The sequence below is a fragment of the Mesocricetus auratus genome, unplaced genomic scaffold, assembly GCF_017639785.1.
Source record: "Mesocricetus auratus isolate SY011 unplaced genomic scaffold, BCM_Maur_2.0 Super-Scaffold_100010, whole genome shotgun sequence".
Taxonomy (NCBI): Eukaryota; Metazoa; Chordata; class Mammalia; order Rodentia; family Cricetidae; genus Mesocricetus; species Mesocricetus auratus.
In genome coordinates this window covers 19,684,899-19,698,513 of record NW_024429194.1, presented here as the reverse complement: position 1 = coordinate 19,698,513, position 13,615 = coordinate 19,684,899, and the positions used below count along the sequence as shown (strand labels likewise).

The 13,615-nt window shown below is 48.0% G+C and overlaps 1 long non-coding RNA gene across 7 annotated transcripts in view; it reads right to left on the bottom strand.

Moving 5' to 3' along the window:
* Nucleotides 1-10,861, bottom strand: part of LOC110343136 — a 28,871-nt gene extending 18,010 nt beyond the window's left edge. For 2 of the 7 annotated variants that reach the window (XR_005879818.1, XR_005879813.1), the window contains exons 1-2: nt 8,531-10,095; nt 6,669-7,640 (exon numbers count right to left, since the gene is read on the bottom strand). This is a non-coding gene — a long non-coding RNA (uncharacterized LOC110343136). The other 5 variants (XR_005879815.1, XR_005879814.1, XR_005879816.1 and 2 more) reach the window with 5 other exon arrangements.
* Between the last annotated feature and the right edge of the window lie 2,754 nt (nt 10,862-13,615).

Below are 13,615 nucleotides of genomic sequence, written 5' to 3'. Positions count from 1 at the left end.
TTCTAGGCCCCTGACTCCTGATTCTGCATCATCACTCCCTCCATCCCCTGGTTGTGCAGATCAAGCCTGTCCTGAGGCATCCAAGTGACTAAGGGTCCACCTGATTCGAGTCCAAAGAACAGATCACCCTTCCAACACCACAGCCCTCAGGGAGGAGTCATTTCTTGATGTCTTCTACTGTGCCTGCCACCCGCTGTGCCTGGGCCACACTGAGGCCACGAGGAACCTCTGGGATAGAGATTACTGGCTACAAGGTTACAGCCACAGCCTCAAGTCAAAGGATGCTCCAAGCCTCAAAGAATGACAACACCCTGCTTGCTCACCGCAGAGGTGGATGTAAGTCTGTAAAACAGTGAGACTCTCACCCCTTTAGATACAACGAGCTCCTGAAATCAGGATGAGCTCCTCAAAGCATGCTCGGGTCCAAGAAACAACCCTGGGAACATGGGTCTCTACATTCCCAGAACATTGTACATCTATTATATAATTAAATATAAAGCAGGCAGGGATCACCCCTTGAAGATCAAAGTTGAAACAACTTCATCTTTGCTCTGGCTGCCCTTACTTCTAGTTTTACATATATGCGTCACCCATGGCTGAGCTCCTTGGGGAAGACGTAGCCCTGAGGGGACCTACATTGTGCTGAAACTGTCCTCCATCCTCTCAAGCAGTGGACAGTAAGTTCACCACTAACAATGCTCCCGACCTGTCAATCCTGTGGCCATGCCCATCCTGTCTCTCAGAGCTGCTTCACGTAGCTTCTTTGTCTCGGTTCTCTAGAAATGCTCACAGGATGTTTCACCTCTGCTGGGACAGCAAGAGTTTTTCAGACTCAAAACTGCTTTGCATCCCCAACTTTTCCTTCAGCATGGTAAACTAGTCTCACTGTAGATGAGAACTTTATCTAGTACCTTGCAAAATCAGTTTTTGTTTGTTTGGTTGGTTGGCTGGTTTCCAGGCAGGGTCTCACTGTGTATCTCGGGCTGTCCTGGGATTTACTATGTAGATCAAGCTGGCCTTGAACTCACAAGCTGACTTTCCCTCCCAACAGTTGTGATTAAAGCTGTGCACCACTATGACTAGTTCCTTTCAAAATCTTGTCTTTGTGTTGTTGGTGATGAGCGGTCAGTGGGAAGACTGCCACTTGTCCCTGCCAAGAAGGGTCAGCAGAAGAGAGCAGGTGCCTAGGGACAGCAACACCAAGAGCTCTCTGGGTTGTCCCCGGCTTTTCTCCAGCCCACCTGACTGCAGGCACCTTCTGTTCCCTTTTCTTCTTAGCACCTTTGCAGGGCGATTCTCTGCCTTCCTGGGACCTTCCTGTCCTTCACAGAGCCAGCCCGGGTGACAATTCCGACTCATGCCCATCCTGGTTCAGTCATTTAAACCTTCCATAACCAGATGATGGAGCTGATACAGCCGGGTCACCAGAGGCTCAGGCTGCAGATGTCGCCTCTTTGCTCCCATCACTAGGATTGAGGCGGAGTTGGGAGCTGGTGTTTCCAGTGCATAGCTCTTTCTCAGAGCTGCTTGCTGGGAAATCCCATTTCAGAGCAGCTGCTCTAGACTCTATTGTTACAATCCAATCTACAGTCCAGCTTCATCAGCATCCCCCGGGAGTTTGATACTGACCATCTCAGATCCTGTCCCATGCAGTCACTGAATGGAATGACTGGGGTTCCAGTGCACAAGAGACCCTCAGAAGACTGGTCTATGAGTGACTGAGGTGAAAAGTCTATGACTGGGGTGGGACAGATGTGGGGACTTCGGTTGATGGCAGGCTCACCCAAGACATATCTGCTTGACATGTGATGCATGGCAAACCTTACTGTGCACGCTCTGACTAGGCTGGGAGCATGTGAAGAAAAATGACACAGCATCCCATATTTCTCAATTTGTGTAGGGACCTTCTGAAAGTACACAGCACTCTAGCTGGGGGTGGGATGGGTGGAGCAGGGCAGGGTGGGGTAGGGATGTAAGCCTAGCACTCTGGAGGCTACAACAGGAAGACCACAAGCTCGAGGTCAGCCTGAGCTTCTTACAAATTCAAGACCAGCCCAAACAGTGTACTGAGGTCCTGCCTCAAAATACAAGGGCGGGGCATATGACTCAAGGCAGAATAGTTTTTGGCCTTGAGCAGAGTTTTAACTTCAATACCCAGTGTAGAAAGAAAGGAAAAGAAGGGAAGGAGGAAGAAAAGGAGGAGGGCACGGGGTAAGAAGAGTTGGGGGGAGGAAAGAAGAGAGAAACAAAATAGTGACTATTGTAAGATACTGGTAAAATTTCACATGGGTTGGTGAAAGGACAGATTCACACGTGTTTCCACACCTTCTGCATGGAAAACTAGATCTGGGGAACCGATTTCCAAACACATGACAGAGGCATCCGTCTGAAGACCCAATTAAGCATCCTGCAGTGCTTGGCTGCCTGCGTCAGACCCAGACCTCAGCTTTCCACAGACAACTGCTCGGTCACTTCGCTGACAGTGTTAAAAGTTGTTAAGTCTGCCAGGCCCTGGGGCTGATCTTCAGGAGACTGGAGTCCTGGTGATTAAGTCTGATGCCCTGCTGGCTCACCTCCACGCCTGGTCCTGATTAGTAGGAGCATAGTCCTGCTCTCTCGAGTGAGCACGCTTGCCACTGACAGCTAGCGGACAGATACCATGTAAGACAGATCGCCGCATCTGGCAGACAAGACTCAGAATCGAGTGATAGCCAAGCTTTCCGCTGGCCGATGCTTTGCATTTGGAGCAGCTTCACACATCGCTCACGATGCCTCGGCTTCCCTGGGTGCTCTGAGCGAGGAGTGAAAGGCTCAACTTGATATCAAAGTCATACAGCTAAGATTTGCCCAGAAAGTATCTTGTAAAATAAACATACGGATAAGACCATTTAAACAGGCCCCTATTATCACGTGCTAGATTACTGAAAGAGCCTGGAGTGGCCACGGAGCCCTGGCGGGAGACTGACTGCAAGGCAGAGCTGCCCCATGGGGAGAATCACCTTCCCTGTCTGGTCTTTGCCCTCCAGAGAGTGTTAACCCCAAAATCGAGTTTCCAGCTACGCTTGTGTAGCGACTGGTTCCCCTCTCCCTGGTGTTGTCTCATGTGTTATTTCTCTGAAACACGTATTTTAGGACAGAGTGTGGGGAGCAGGGAGGCCAGAGGAGGGGATTACCAGATAGGAAAAAAATTTTGTGCATTTCAACATAGAGGCCTTTGATTTTTGCTCTTGATTCCCAATCCCTTTCCTTTCTTGCCAGCACACCAGCCAGACTGGGAGGAGCTCACTGGAGGTTGACAAAAGCCAGGCCTGAGTAGCAAACATCTGCCTCCTGACCTTTCTCTTCCCCAGATCCGTATCGGGATGCGTCATAAGGATGGGGACTGTGAAGTCCCATGACCCAGAGTCACAAGCAAAGCCAGAAGTCATATCACACCCTCCTCTCCATTCTCACCGTGAAAGTTCCTGTCGATCTGGCCTTGGCACTGCTGTGGTCATGTTCTATTTTGCCCACAGAGGACAAGGCGTTTGACAAAGAACAGGGTGCTTTTCAGGCTGGCCCCTCTTGTGGCTTGCAAGTCAAATGACTCCCACAGGCTCATGTGTTTAAATGCTGGGTTCCCAGCAGATGGCGCTGTTTTAGAGCCTTGACGAAGTGGAGCCTTGATGGAGAAGTGGGTCACAGTGGACAAGGCACTTCCTGTCTGCGCTGTTCTGATTGCTAACACAAAGTGACTGCCCACCCCAAGCTCCTGCTGCCGTACTTTTCCCTCCATGATGGTATGTATCCCCTACAACTGTAATCACAATAAACCCCACTGGCCCTCAATGGCAATTTGGTTATAGCAACAGGAAAAGTAACCAACAGAGACCTTATCTCTCTTCCATTCCCCTCCATGAGGCTTTTCTCATCCCTACCTTCCAAACCTTGTCAAGCAGCAGCCAGGAGGTGAGTTTCAGCCATTTCACTGGAGGACTGTAAGACTTCTAGCACAAAGTCTCTGAATATTATATTGCTGCCTTTCAGGCCAGGATGGCTTTGCTAACTCCAGAAACCCCTTTGGGTTTGGTTTCACCACCATCTATCATGGAAGACTAAGCTTTTCTTTACATTCCAGCGTCATGGGGAGTCAGCTGCCTCTTAGCCAGGGCCTCAGCTCAGCCCCTCCTGCTGGACCATTCATCTTGTACCCATCACAGTTCCAAGCAGAGCATCCCCGGACTCTGCCCACAGAATCCAGCCCCCTCCCTACTGCTGACCTCTGGGCAGCTCCTCCAGCCACATCTGTTCTCCATGCCTCTCCACCCCGCATCAATCACCGCCTCCTCCAGTGAATAAAGAATTCTGCTGAAATCGCCAAAGTCCTCCCCATCATTCCGTCTTAGTCACCAACTTCACAGATGTCACGAACCTTCCATTCCTCTTCTTCATGAGCTCAGGCACGTGTGAGCCTCCACGTCCACGTTCCGAAAGCACAGCTGTTGCTCACCAACACCCACCCCCGTCACACACACTCTGAGGGGTCCCCAAGCAATGAGTGTGGACAGGGCCCTCTGTGTCCACTGCAGCAGCCTGCCTTATGTTACTCTAACAGAACTGTTCTCTTCAGGGTACAGGTGAACTGGAGAGCCTCGAAGTTGGGGGCTGTAGCTTTTTCCCCAATCAGTAATTTGAAGATGGTAAAGGAAAATTGTCCTTTTGCTTTTAAACTTGGGTGATTTAGAGACTGTACTGTCGTGTGAGCACACACATCCACATACATGCATCTATTTTTGTGTGTTTGTGTGGTTCATATGTGGGTAGGTATATGTGTGTGTATGTATATGTGTGTGTATGTATATGTGTGAGTGTGCGAGTGTGTGTGTGTGTGTGTTAGAGGACAATAATTAGGGGTGTTATGTCTCAGATTTTATCCACCTTTAAAAAACAAAACAAAAACAGGGTCTCTCCTGAGCCAGAGATCACCAGGTAGCTTAGGCTGCCTGGCTCCTGAGCCCCAGGGTTCAGCCTGTCTCTGACTTCCCAGAGCTCAGATTAACACCATGCCCATCTTGCCTGTAATTTTTCAAAAACCCATTTGCTTACTTACTATTTTTACATGTATACACATGTATTTGACTTTATGTGGGCCATGTACCTGCAGGAGCCCATGGAGGCCGGAAGTTGTGAGCTGCTATGTGGGTGCTGGAGACTGAACCCAGGTCCTCCCCAAGACCAGTAAGCACTCTCACCTACCAAGCCGCCTCCCCCCCCGTGGTTCCTGGGTACTCGGGAACTCATGCTTGCCTTCAAGACAAGCAATGTGATGGCTTGGCCTTCCCCTCAACCCTTGTGACTATATTCTACTGTGTGCCCATTGCCCCCAGGTATTATCCTTGCTGTCTGGTGCTTAAGGGTCTTTCAGGGAAGGAATAAAAGACTCTAGTTTGCCAAATCCAAGACCCAGTCAACTCACATCTCTCTTGCCTAACTCCAAGTAGAAACTGAAAGCTAAATCCTCACCTTCTCAGTCTCCTTGCAGAAAGGGGAATTGTGTGCGTGATCCGGAGTGATAAGCCTATACAAGCCAGCACAGGCAAGACAATGCTGTGACAACAAGTCAGCCATGCACTATCAGCAGCTTACAACAATAGGGTTCATATCTCCCTCATATTGTGTGTCCTGTGTGGACCTGTATGGTCTTTGTTCCACAGTCACTTGGGGCTGCCAGCTGGTGGAGCTTTTGACATCTTATAATGACATTATCTGAGACTGAGTGGAAGATCCCTGGAAACAAAGGCAGGTCCCAGCTCCACAGCTCCGCTCAGAATACAGTTGATAAAGAACCATCCCTCTTTGTACCATGAGCATCCATGAAGCTAGGCCTTGCCCTGGTTGAAATGTTTCCCTTCTCACATTCTGTAAAAATCAGCTCTGACCTTAAGACTAGCCAAACCCCTAGGAAGTCCCTGAGGCCTCATTACAACTAAGCCATGGTATTAGTCTACTAAACAACAAGAATGTGTCATTGGAGGACTGTTAGCCCTTGAGGTGAGGACAATGTGGACTCTACCTTCCTTCTCCTCCTCAGTGTTGACAGGCAAGTCTAAGACCTCACACTCCGCACTCCAGCCTCCTGCCTGCACTGGGGCCCCCTCTAGGTAATGGAGGCTGGTGTGCTGGCAGACCCCTCCTCCTCTTCATGTATAACTGGGAGAGAGGGACCCCAGCTGTTTTCTTCCAATCCAATCCGCCCCTCCCCACTCCTCCTAAAGCCAAAGCTGGTGGCTGTAATCCAGACTCCACTAAATATTTAGGGGCCTGAAGAGGACCAGGTCCCAGAGTCCTAGCATCTCAAAATGTCAAGTCTCAAAATGGCTTTGGTTAATTAGCCATCTGTGTAACTCCCAAGTTCACATTCCACATCTGTGTCCTTCCATGTCCTTTCCTTCTGCTCCTCTCTCCCATTCTCCCTCTCCCAAAATCCCTCTAGCATCTGACATACAGGGCGACTAATCTGTACTTTCTTTGTCCTCTGCTGACTCAATGTCCCAAACAAAGACAAGGCTGAGGGAACTCGGCTCTTCGGCCTCTACCCTCTCAGTATTCACACACACACACACACACACACACACACACACACACACACACACACACACACACACAGAGTCACTTAAAACCACCCCTACCTATGTGCAAAGTGGGGGTGACTTCAGATTCACAATGATCTAGTTCAGCCTCCATCAAGGACCCATCATAATTCTCTCCTTGTCATCTTCATGAGCTTTGTTTCTTTCTTGCTTCCCCATCTCTCCTTTTCTCTCTGTAATCCTTGCAGAAATGTGAGTATCAGCACTTGAGGGTTGCTAATCCTGACTCGTCAGGCAACAGTCACACCGAGGGAGGATATGTTTGGAGAGTGGCTGGGCTGGAGAGGAGGACTTCTGAGTTTCATGAGGTTCTCTGTCCCCCTCCAGCTTGCTGACCTTGGTCGGGTTCCCTCACCTCTCTGGGCTTCTGTATCATTTGACCAATAAAGACTTCGAATGATTGGATCACTCCCAGAGAATCTGCATCACATAAAAGCTACTTTCTCAGCAAGCTGTTCCTACTAGGAACCAGGAACTTTTCCATGACCTCTTGAAGTCTCACTGGGGTGGGAGGAGGTTCCAGAAACTTCCCCTTTGACTCTGGAGGCAGATTCCATTATGGTCAGGCCACCCCTCTGCCTGTAGGCCATTGGATAAAATACTACAGCATCTGGATTTTACTGCAGTGTGATTGCTTTGTGTACATGCACACAAACAAGTTTATTGTTATGTTTTGCTCTGGAGTCAGTCAAGAGTTTTGGAAAGAGTGACTGGGAGAGTCCCATTGGGGCTGGGGTTCAACACAAACAGCCATATGTGTCTGGGTGTGTCTACCTTCATATCTGCACAGGTACTGTGGATCAATAAATATGTCACTTCTACACAGTTCCATGAGGGTGGGAGTCTTACATCTGAATGAAAGTGTCTTTCGGGGCATCAGCTTGAGGATCTAGGTCTATATAAGTCTTCAGGAAGCACCTGAGGTGTAGGAATGATTGCTTCAATAACACAACAGTCTCAAAATAACACAAAAGTTCAGCTCTTTGAAACAGGAGCTTGGTATCTAGGGCCCTATAGAGAAAGGGAAAAGTTCAGGGTCAGTCTTGTATGTGGAAGCAAACTGAGAGATATATCCATAGGCAAACTGCCCTGGCTCCTGCTTTGGGGACAGACTGGCTACTTCCTTCCCAACAGTAGAGGTTCGGGAACCCAGAGATCAGATCTAGAGAAAATCACTTTGCAGATTTCATCACAGCTCAGGAGAATCCCAGTGAGAAGGGAAGCACAGCATCGACAGGGGATGGGGCATAATAACACTGGACCATTGTCTTAGTCTGGGTTCATATTGCTGTGAAGAGACACCATGATGATGGCAACTCTTATGAAGAAAACATTTAGTTGGGGCTGGCTTACAGTTCAGAGGTTTAGTCCATTTTCACCATGGCAGGCACACAGGCAGACACCGTGGTGGAGAAGGAACTGAGAGCTCTACATCTGCATCAACAGGCAGCAGGAAGAGAGGATACCACTGGGCCTGGCTTGAGTTTCTGAAACCTCTAAGCCCATCTCCCAGTAACACATTTCCTCCAACAAGGCCACACCTACTCCAACTAGGCCATACTTCCTAATAGTGCCACACTCTATGAGTCTCTGGAGGTCTTTTCATTCAAACCACCACAGCCATTAATTCTCCTTGTACATAAAACTACTAAATAGCATCTCTTACAGGGAAACTTCCCTGGTAGAGGGGTAGAATAAAGGACGATGGCTGTACCAACCCACTAGCCAACCACGAGCCCATATGTCCTTTTGTGCTGTGCCTTGTCACATCTGCACCCATATGCAGATCATCCCTCCTTCTCTCAAATCTGGACGGGATTCACAGCTGCCTAAGACCAGAGAACTCTTCACATAGAAGAACTGATTCTCTGTGGCGTCCAAGATGGCACCTGAATACTTACCAGCTGGGCTCTGCCTCTTTCAGCTCTCTTTCCAGGAGGTCAGTTGCCGTCTAAGAAGCCCTCATCCCCGATGCAGCTAAACTATAAAGAAGGCCAAGAAGGCAGTGGGCAAGCAGTCCCCTGTGTAGAACCCAGCTCAGCCCAGATCCCTGTTGAATGGAGCCGGTGAGCCACCCACATGTAGTAGACTCACTAGCCCCACAGAGTCAAAATCAAACAGGGCAATGACTGTTCAAATTGACTGAATTTCAGACCAGCTACCTCCCAGCTGCAGATAAACCAAGTTTTGCAAAGTAAATTTTAGAATAAAAGATTTTTAACCTTCCCACAAGATGGATGTCTTTTACTTCCTGCAATCTTCCAAATGTTAATACCATCATGAAGTTCCCAAAACAAATATTCTGGAAACGTAAAAGGGTGTGTGAGTTCATTTACTTAGCAATGTCTTCTATATTTAAAACATCTTAATGTTCATTTAATTCACACAGAGACAGACAGACACACACACACACACACACACACACTTCAATATTTACAAACTATATCGTAGAATAGATCATAGCCTGGTAGGTGCAATTCCTCCTTGATTCTGAAATTCAGGACCAGAGTTAGGTAAATATGGGCAGAGACCGAGGAAGACCCTTATAGGGTTCACCAGTTTCAAATCACCAAAAATTTGACATAACTTTTCTATTTAAGAAGATTTTTCAAAGATTTTATTTTCAATTATGTGTCTGTATAGAAGAGTGCATGTGAGTTCCAGGAGAAAGTGCTGGATTCCCTGGAGCTAGGGTTACAGGTGGTTGGGAGCCACCCAAAGTGGGTGCTGAAAACTGAATCATGTCCTCTGCAAGAACAGTACATGCTCCCGACTTTCCAGCCCCTTTCTGGCACAAGTTCTTGCTTGTGTGGTTGAGGACATCTTGGTCACCTGCAAGATGACTCACCTGGCTCCGCATCTTTTTTTACTCTCTTGTCCCAAGGTCACTAAATGAGTGTTCCATTTCGTATAAGCATGGTTTCCTTTCCCGAATGGAAGCAAAAGGAGGGTCTAGAGAGATGGCTCAGAGGTTAAGAGCAGTGGCTGCTCTTCCAGAGGACCAGAGTTTGATTTCCAGCATCATACAGCAGCTCACAGATGCCTGTGACTTCAGTACTAAGGGTCCTGACACCCTCTCCTGGCCTCTGTGAGTACCAGGCACACAAATAGTGTGCAGACAAAGTACCCACACAACGTTAAGGAGATGAAGAGGAGGAAGAGGAGGGAGAGGGGTCAGGAGATGCCAGCTAGCTGTCTGTCCCTTTCAGATTATTAACCTAGTAAACTTATGCTTATAAATCTAACCGGCTCTGCTATGAGCCTACTATGTGCTGAAAGGATCACACACACACACACACACACACACACACACACACACACACACACACACACACTCCAACGGGATTCTGTGAGTAAAGAGGAGTGTTACAATAGTGTTTAAACAGCAAAGAGGGCATGTGTTTTGTGTAAACTTAATTTTGTTCACTACAGTCATGAAGCTGGTTGGCCAAAAATACCTTTCATAAGATTATTACATACATGGTTTCAGAAGAGGATGGAGAGGGCCTTCTTTCTCTTCAGCCCCTGCACAAGGGAAAAAGGCAGAGAATACACACCCATAGTTGTAAAAGGCTTCACCACCAGGACACACACCATAGACCTCCACACACACACACACACACACACACACACACACACACACACACACACACACACCACACACACACACACACACACACACACACACACGCAGCACTACATACCTAGACATACTGTTTGCATCTGCCCCAACACTCACAAACACATAAACTTGCAACTTAACTCTGGACGTGGATGTTTACTGCTAGCTCTCTGACTGACTTCACTCAGTCTCTAACTCTGAGGGTGGAGATCACGCTGCTTCCCCAGATCTTCTTACAGCTCACATCAGGTTGTGATTTAGCATGTGCCAATCAGAAGCTCCATTCAAGACTCATTCAGTGCTGAGTTCAGTAGAGAGAGAGCAAGAGGGTCTGCAGGCAGAAATGAAGCTGACAGCTTCCCAGTGGCATCAGTGGTGACAGATGTGCCTGGGGTTCACTTACAGTCCTTCCCGTCAAGTCTCCAGTGAGTCGTTCATCCGTAGTGATGAATGCAAGGATGTCCTTTTCTGGATCTGCCACAATGACTTGCCTAACCGGTCACCTACACTCATCACAGTGTCTCCTAGTTACTGTGTGCTTAATCTTGGACAAGGGACTGTGAAGTCTCCAAGTTTTGACTTCTATCCCATGAGGTAGGTGTGGTTTGAAGAGAAATGGCCCACATAAACTCATGTGCTTGAATATTTGATATATAGGGAGTGGCACTATCAAGAGATGTGGCCTTGTCCAAGTAGGTGTGGCTTAGTTGGAGGAAATGTGTCACCAGGGGGTGGGGCTTTGAGGGCTCAGAAGCTCAAGCCAGTTCTCTGCCTGCTGTCTATGGATCCAGATGTAGAACTCTCAGCTCCTTCTCCAGCGCCATGTCTGCCTGCATCCACCATGCTTCCTGCCATGACAACAATGGGCAAAACCTCTGAAACTGTAAGCCGGCCCCAAATGTTTTCCTTTAAAAGAGTTGCCGCGGTCACCGCAAGAAAGCCCAGCTAAGACAGTAGAGTTAGGTTTGGATGGAGAGTGAGCCTGCACAGTTAAAGTGTGCACAGCGTCTGACTCAGGAGCACTCACTTCGTGGGCTACAGCAAACTTACTCAGATCTCACGGAAAGGCGAACGGAGGTGGATGCCATGAGCAGGGGTAGCTGGAGGGAGATGATGTCCAGGAAGAAGCTATCGTGGACTTCAAAGGGACAACGTGGAAATAGCGCCCGAGAGCAGCAAAGCTCTGATGAGTCACGGATGCTTCCTCCCCAACCTTCAGAGCCCAAGGGCTCTCCTGTGGGTTTTAGGTGTGTTTATTTTTCCTCTGGTCTCTGGCCTGAAGTCTGACATGTTAGGGCTGTAAATGTCTCCAGAAGCTAAGATTGGCCTCAGACCCAGGTCCATGTGCAGGAGCTCAATCCACTTACACCACACTTGCTAGGACCTGAGAACTGGAGCTGGCCACAGGCAGAGTCCAGAGACATCAGAGGAGAAATGGATGAGCACGATGGCCGGGAGTCTCCATCACAGGCCACGCAAGTGACCAGAGGCAACCGAGAAAGTCATCGTAAAGTTATAACATCATTGGATGATTGCTGTTGCTTTTCGTTGCTGGATGCCAGGCACATAGAAAGACAAATACGTAATACTCATAATACAACTTGATGAGCTTCAGTAGACAGACATGCTCAGACATCAGTGTTGAGACCCAAGGAACAAAGACTTACACCCACCCCAGAGCCCAGCTTCAGTTCCACCCAGTTTCCTTCCCATAGTCCAGAACTTCTGATAATATTGACAAGGATTTCCCAATTTTTACAAGAAAACTTTATTTTTTAAAATTTGTTTTTAAATTGAATGAGTGACTATCACCATTTTTCTTCAATACTACATTTGTGATGTAACCTATGTACTGCTGTGTACAAGAACCAGCTGTTTGCTTTCACTGTTTAAGATATGGGGCCTGCGACATGGCTCAGCAGGTAAACGTGCTTGCTGCCAAATCTGACAATCTGAGATCAATCCCCAGGACCCACCCACCTGATGGAAGGAGAGAACCAGTTCTCTAAGCTTGTGCTCTGGCCTGTGTGTGTGTACCATGGTTCAGAAAGACAGACAGATAGCAGAGGAAGGAAAGAGAAAGACAGACAGACAGAGAATGAAGTCAATACAATATGGAAGGCTAGGGATTTAAGTCAGTGATACTGCACTTGCCTGGCCAATGTGAGGCCTGGACTCCATCCCCAACACTGAAAACAAAACCCAAGCAAGAATTATGTGGAATGTAGTTACATCTGTTTGACTCAGTGCCATGTTTGAAAGGACTGCCCTTTCCACCCTGTCAGGCAGCGTGCCCGTTTTCACAAATCAGAAAGCACACACCCAGGTTTGTTCTGGACCTGCCTGCCCATCACAGCTCAGTTCTTTTCATGAGTGTGGCACCCTAATGGGTCTTGATAGATAATAGTGTATGGGGTCCAGCCCTCTTCTGCTACACTGACATCACCACGGCCTTCTAGACCTTTGGGATTTCGGCTTTCAGAGCCAACTTGTCAAACTCTGAAAAACAGATGGTCAGGTTCTGACTAACATTCCTTTAAGTCTGTATTTCCTTGATCAGGGCTACCATCTTCACAGCATTGGGGTTTTCTATAAAAACGAACAAACAAAAAATGGTGTCTTCCCTGGTTTTCATTATAAGTGAAATCTTTAAACAAGAACTGATTTCTCATAGCATATAGACTCTTTGACCCGCCCACCCAAGCCCACTCATCCTAGTGAAAAACAATTGTAGCATCCATTATTTTGAAAATGGGTATTTGCCATTGAAATGAGATGAGGATACTAAAGCAAGGGGTGAGTGGTCCTCCAGATTTCCCTCAGCATGTTAGCTGTGGTTGCCATGGCTGCCACTGGCATCACCATTGTTACCTTCCACTGACATGGGGGTTACCCCATCATTATGGCTTCGGGCTTTGTTGCCTTTCAGGATTTCTTCATCCAAATGGGGATCGGGATCTCTCCCTAAAACTTTTGGAGGAATAGAGTGAGGGAAATCTATGGGTAAACTAGGTCAGTTATGACAGCATCTATGACGATCAGGGTCACTCTTACCTCTCAAGTCCCTGACTCTGTGGAGTGTCAAGCGTCTATCTCCTTTATGGAAAACAAGCAAGAATGCTTTGGATAGAGGTGTGCAGAGAGATACCTGCGAATGTGCTACATCCTCAGGTGACCTCAGAACACATACCCCAAAAGTAGGTTCATTAACCTCATCTGCAGATGAAGAAAATCCAGGGAGGCTGTAGAACTCATAAATCACAGAGCCCAGGACCGTGAATCCCAGTCCCAAGTAGACACACCCTTTTGCACATTGTGGAGAGCACCCCAACAGTCCGGGCCTGTGGGGAGAGGCTGTCACCAC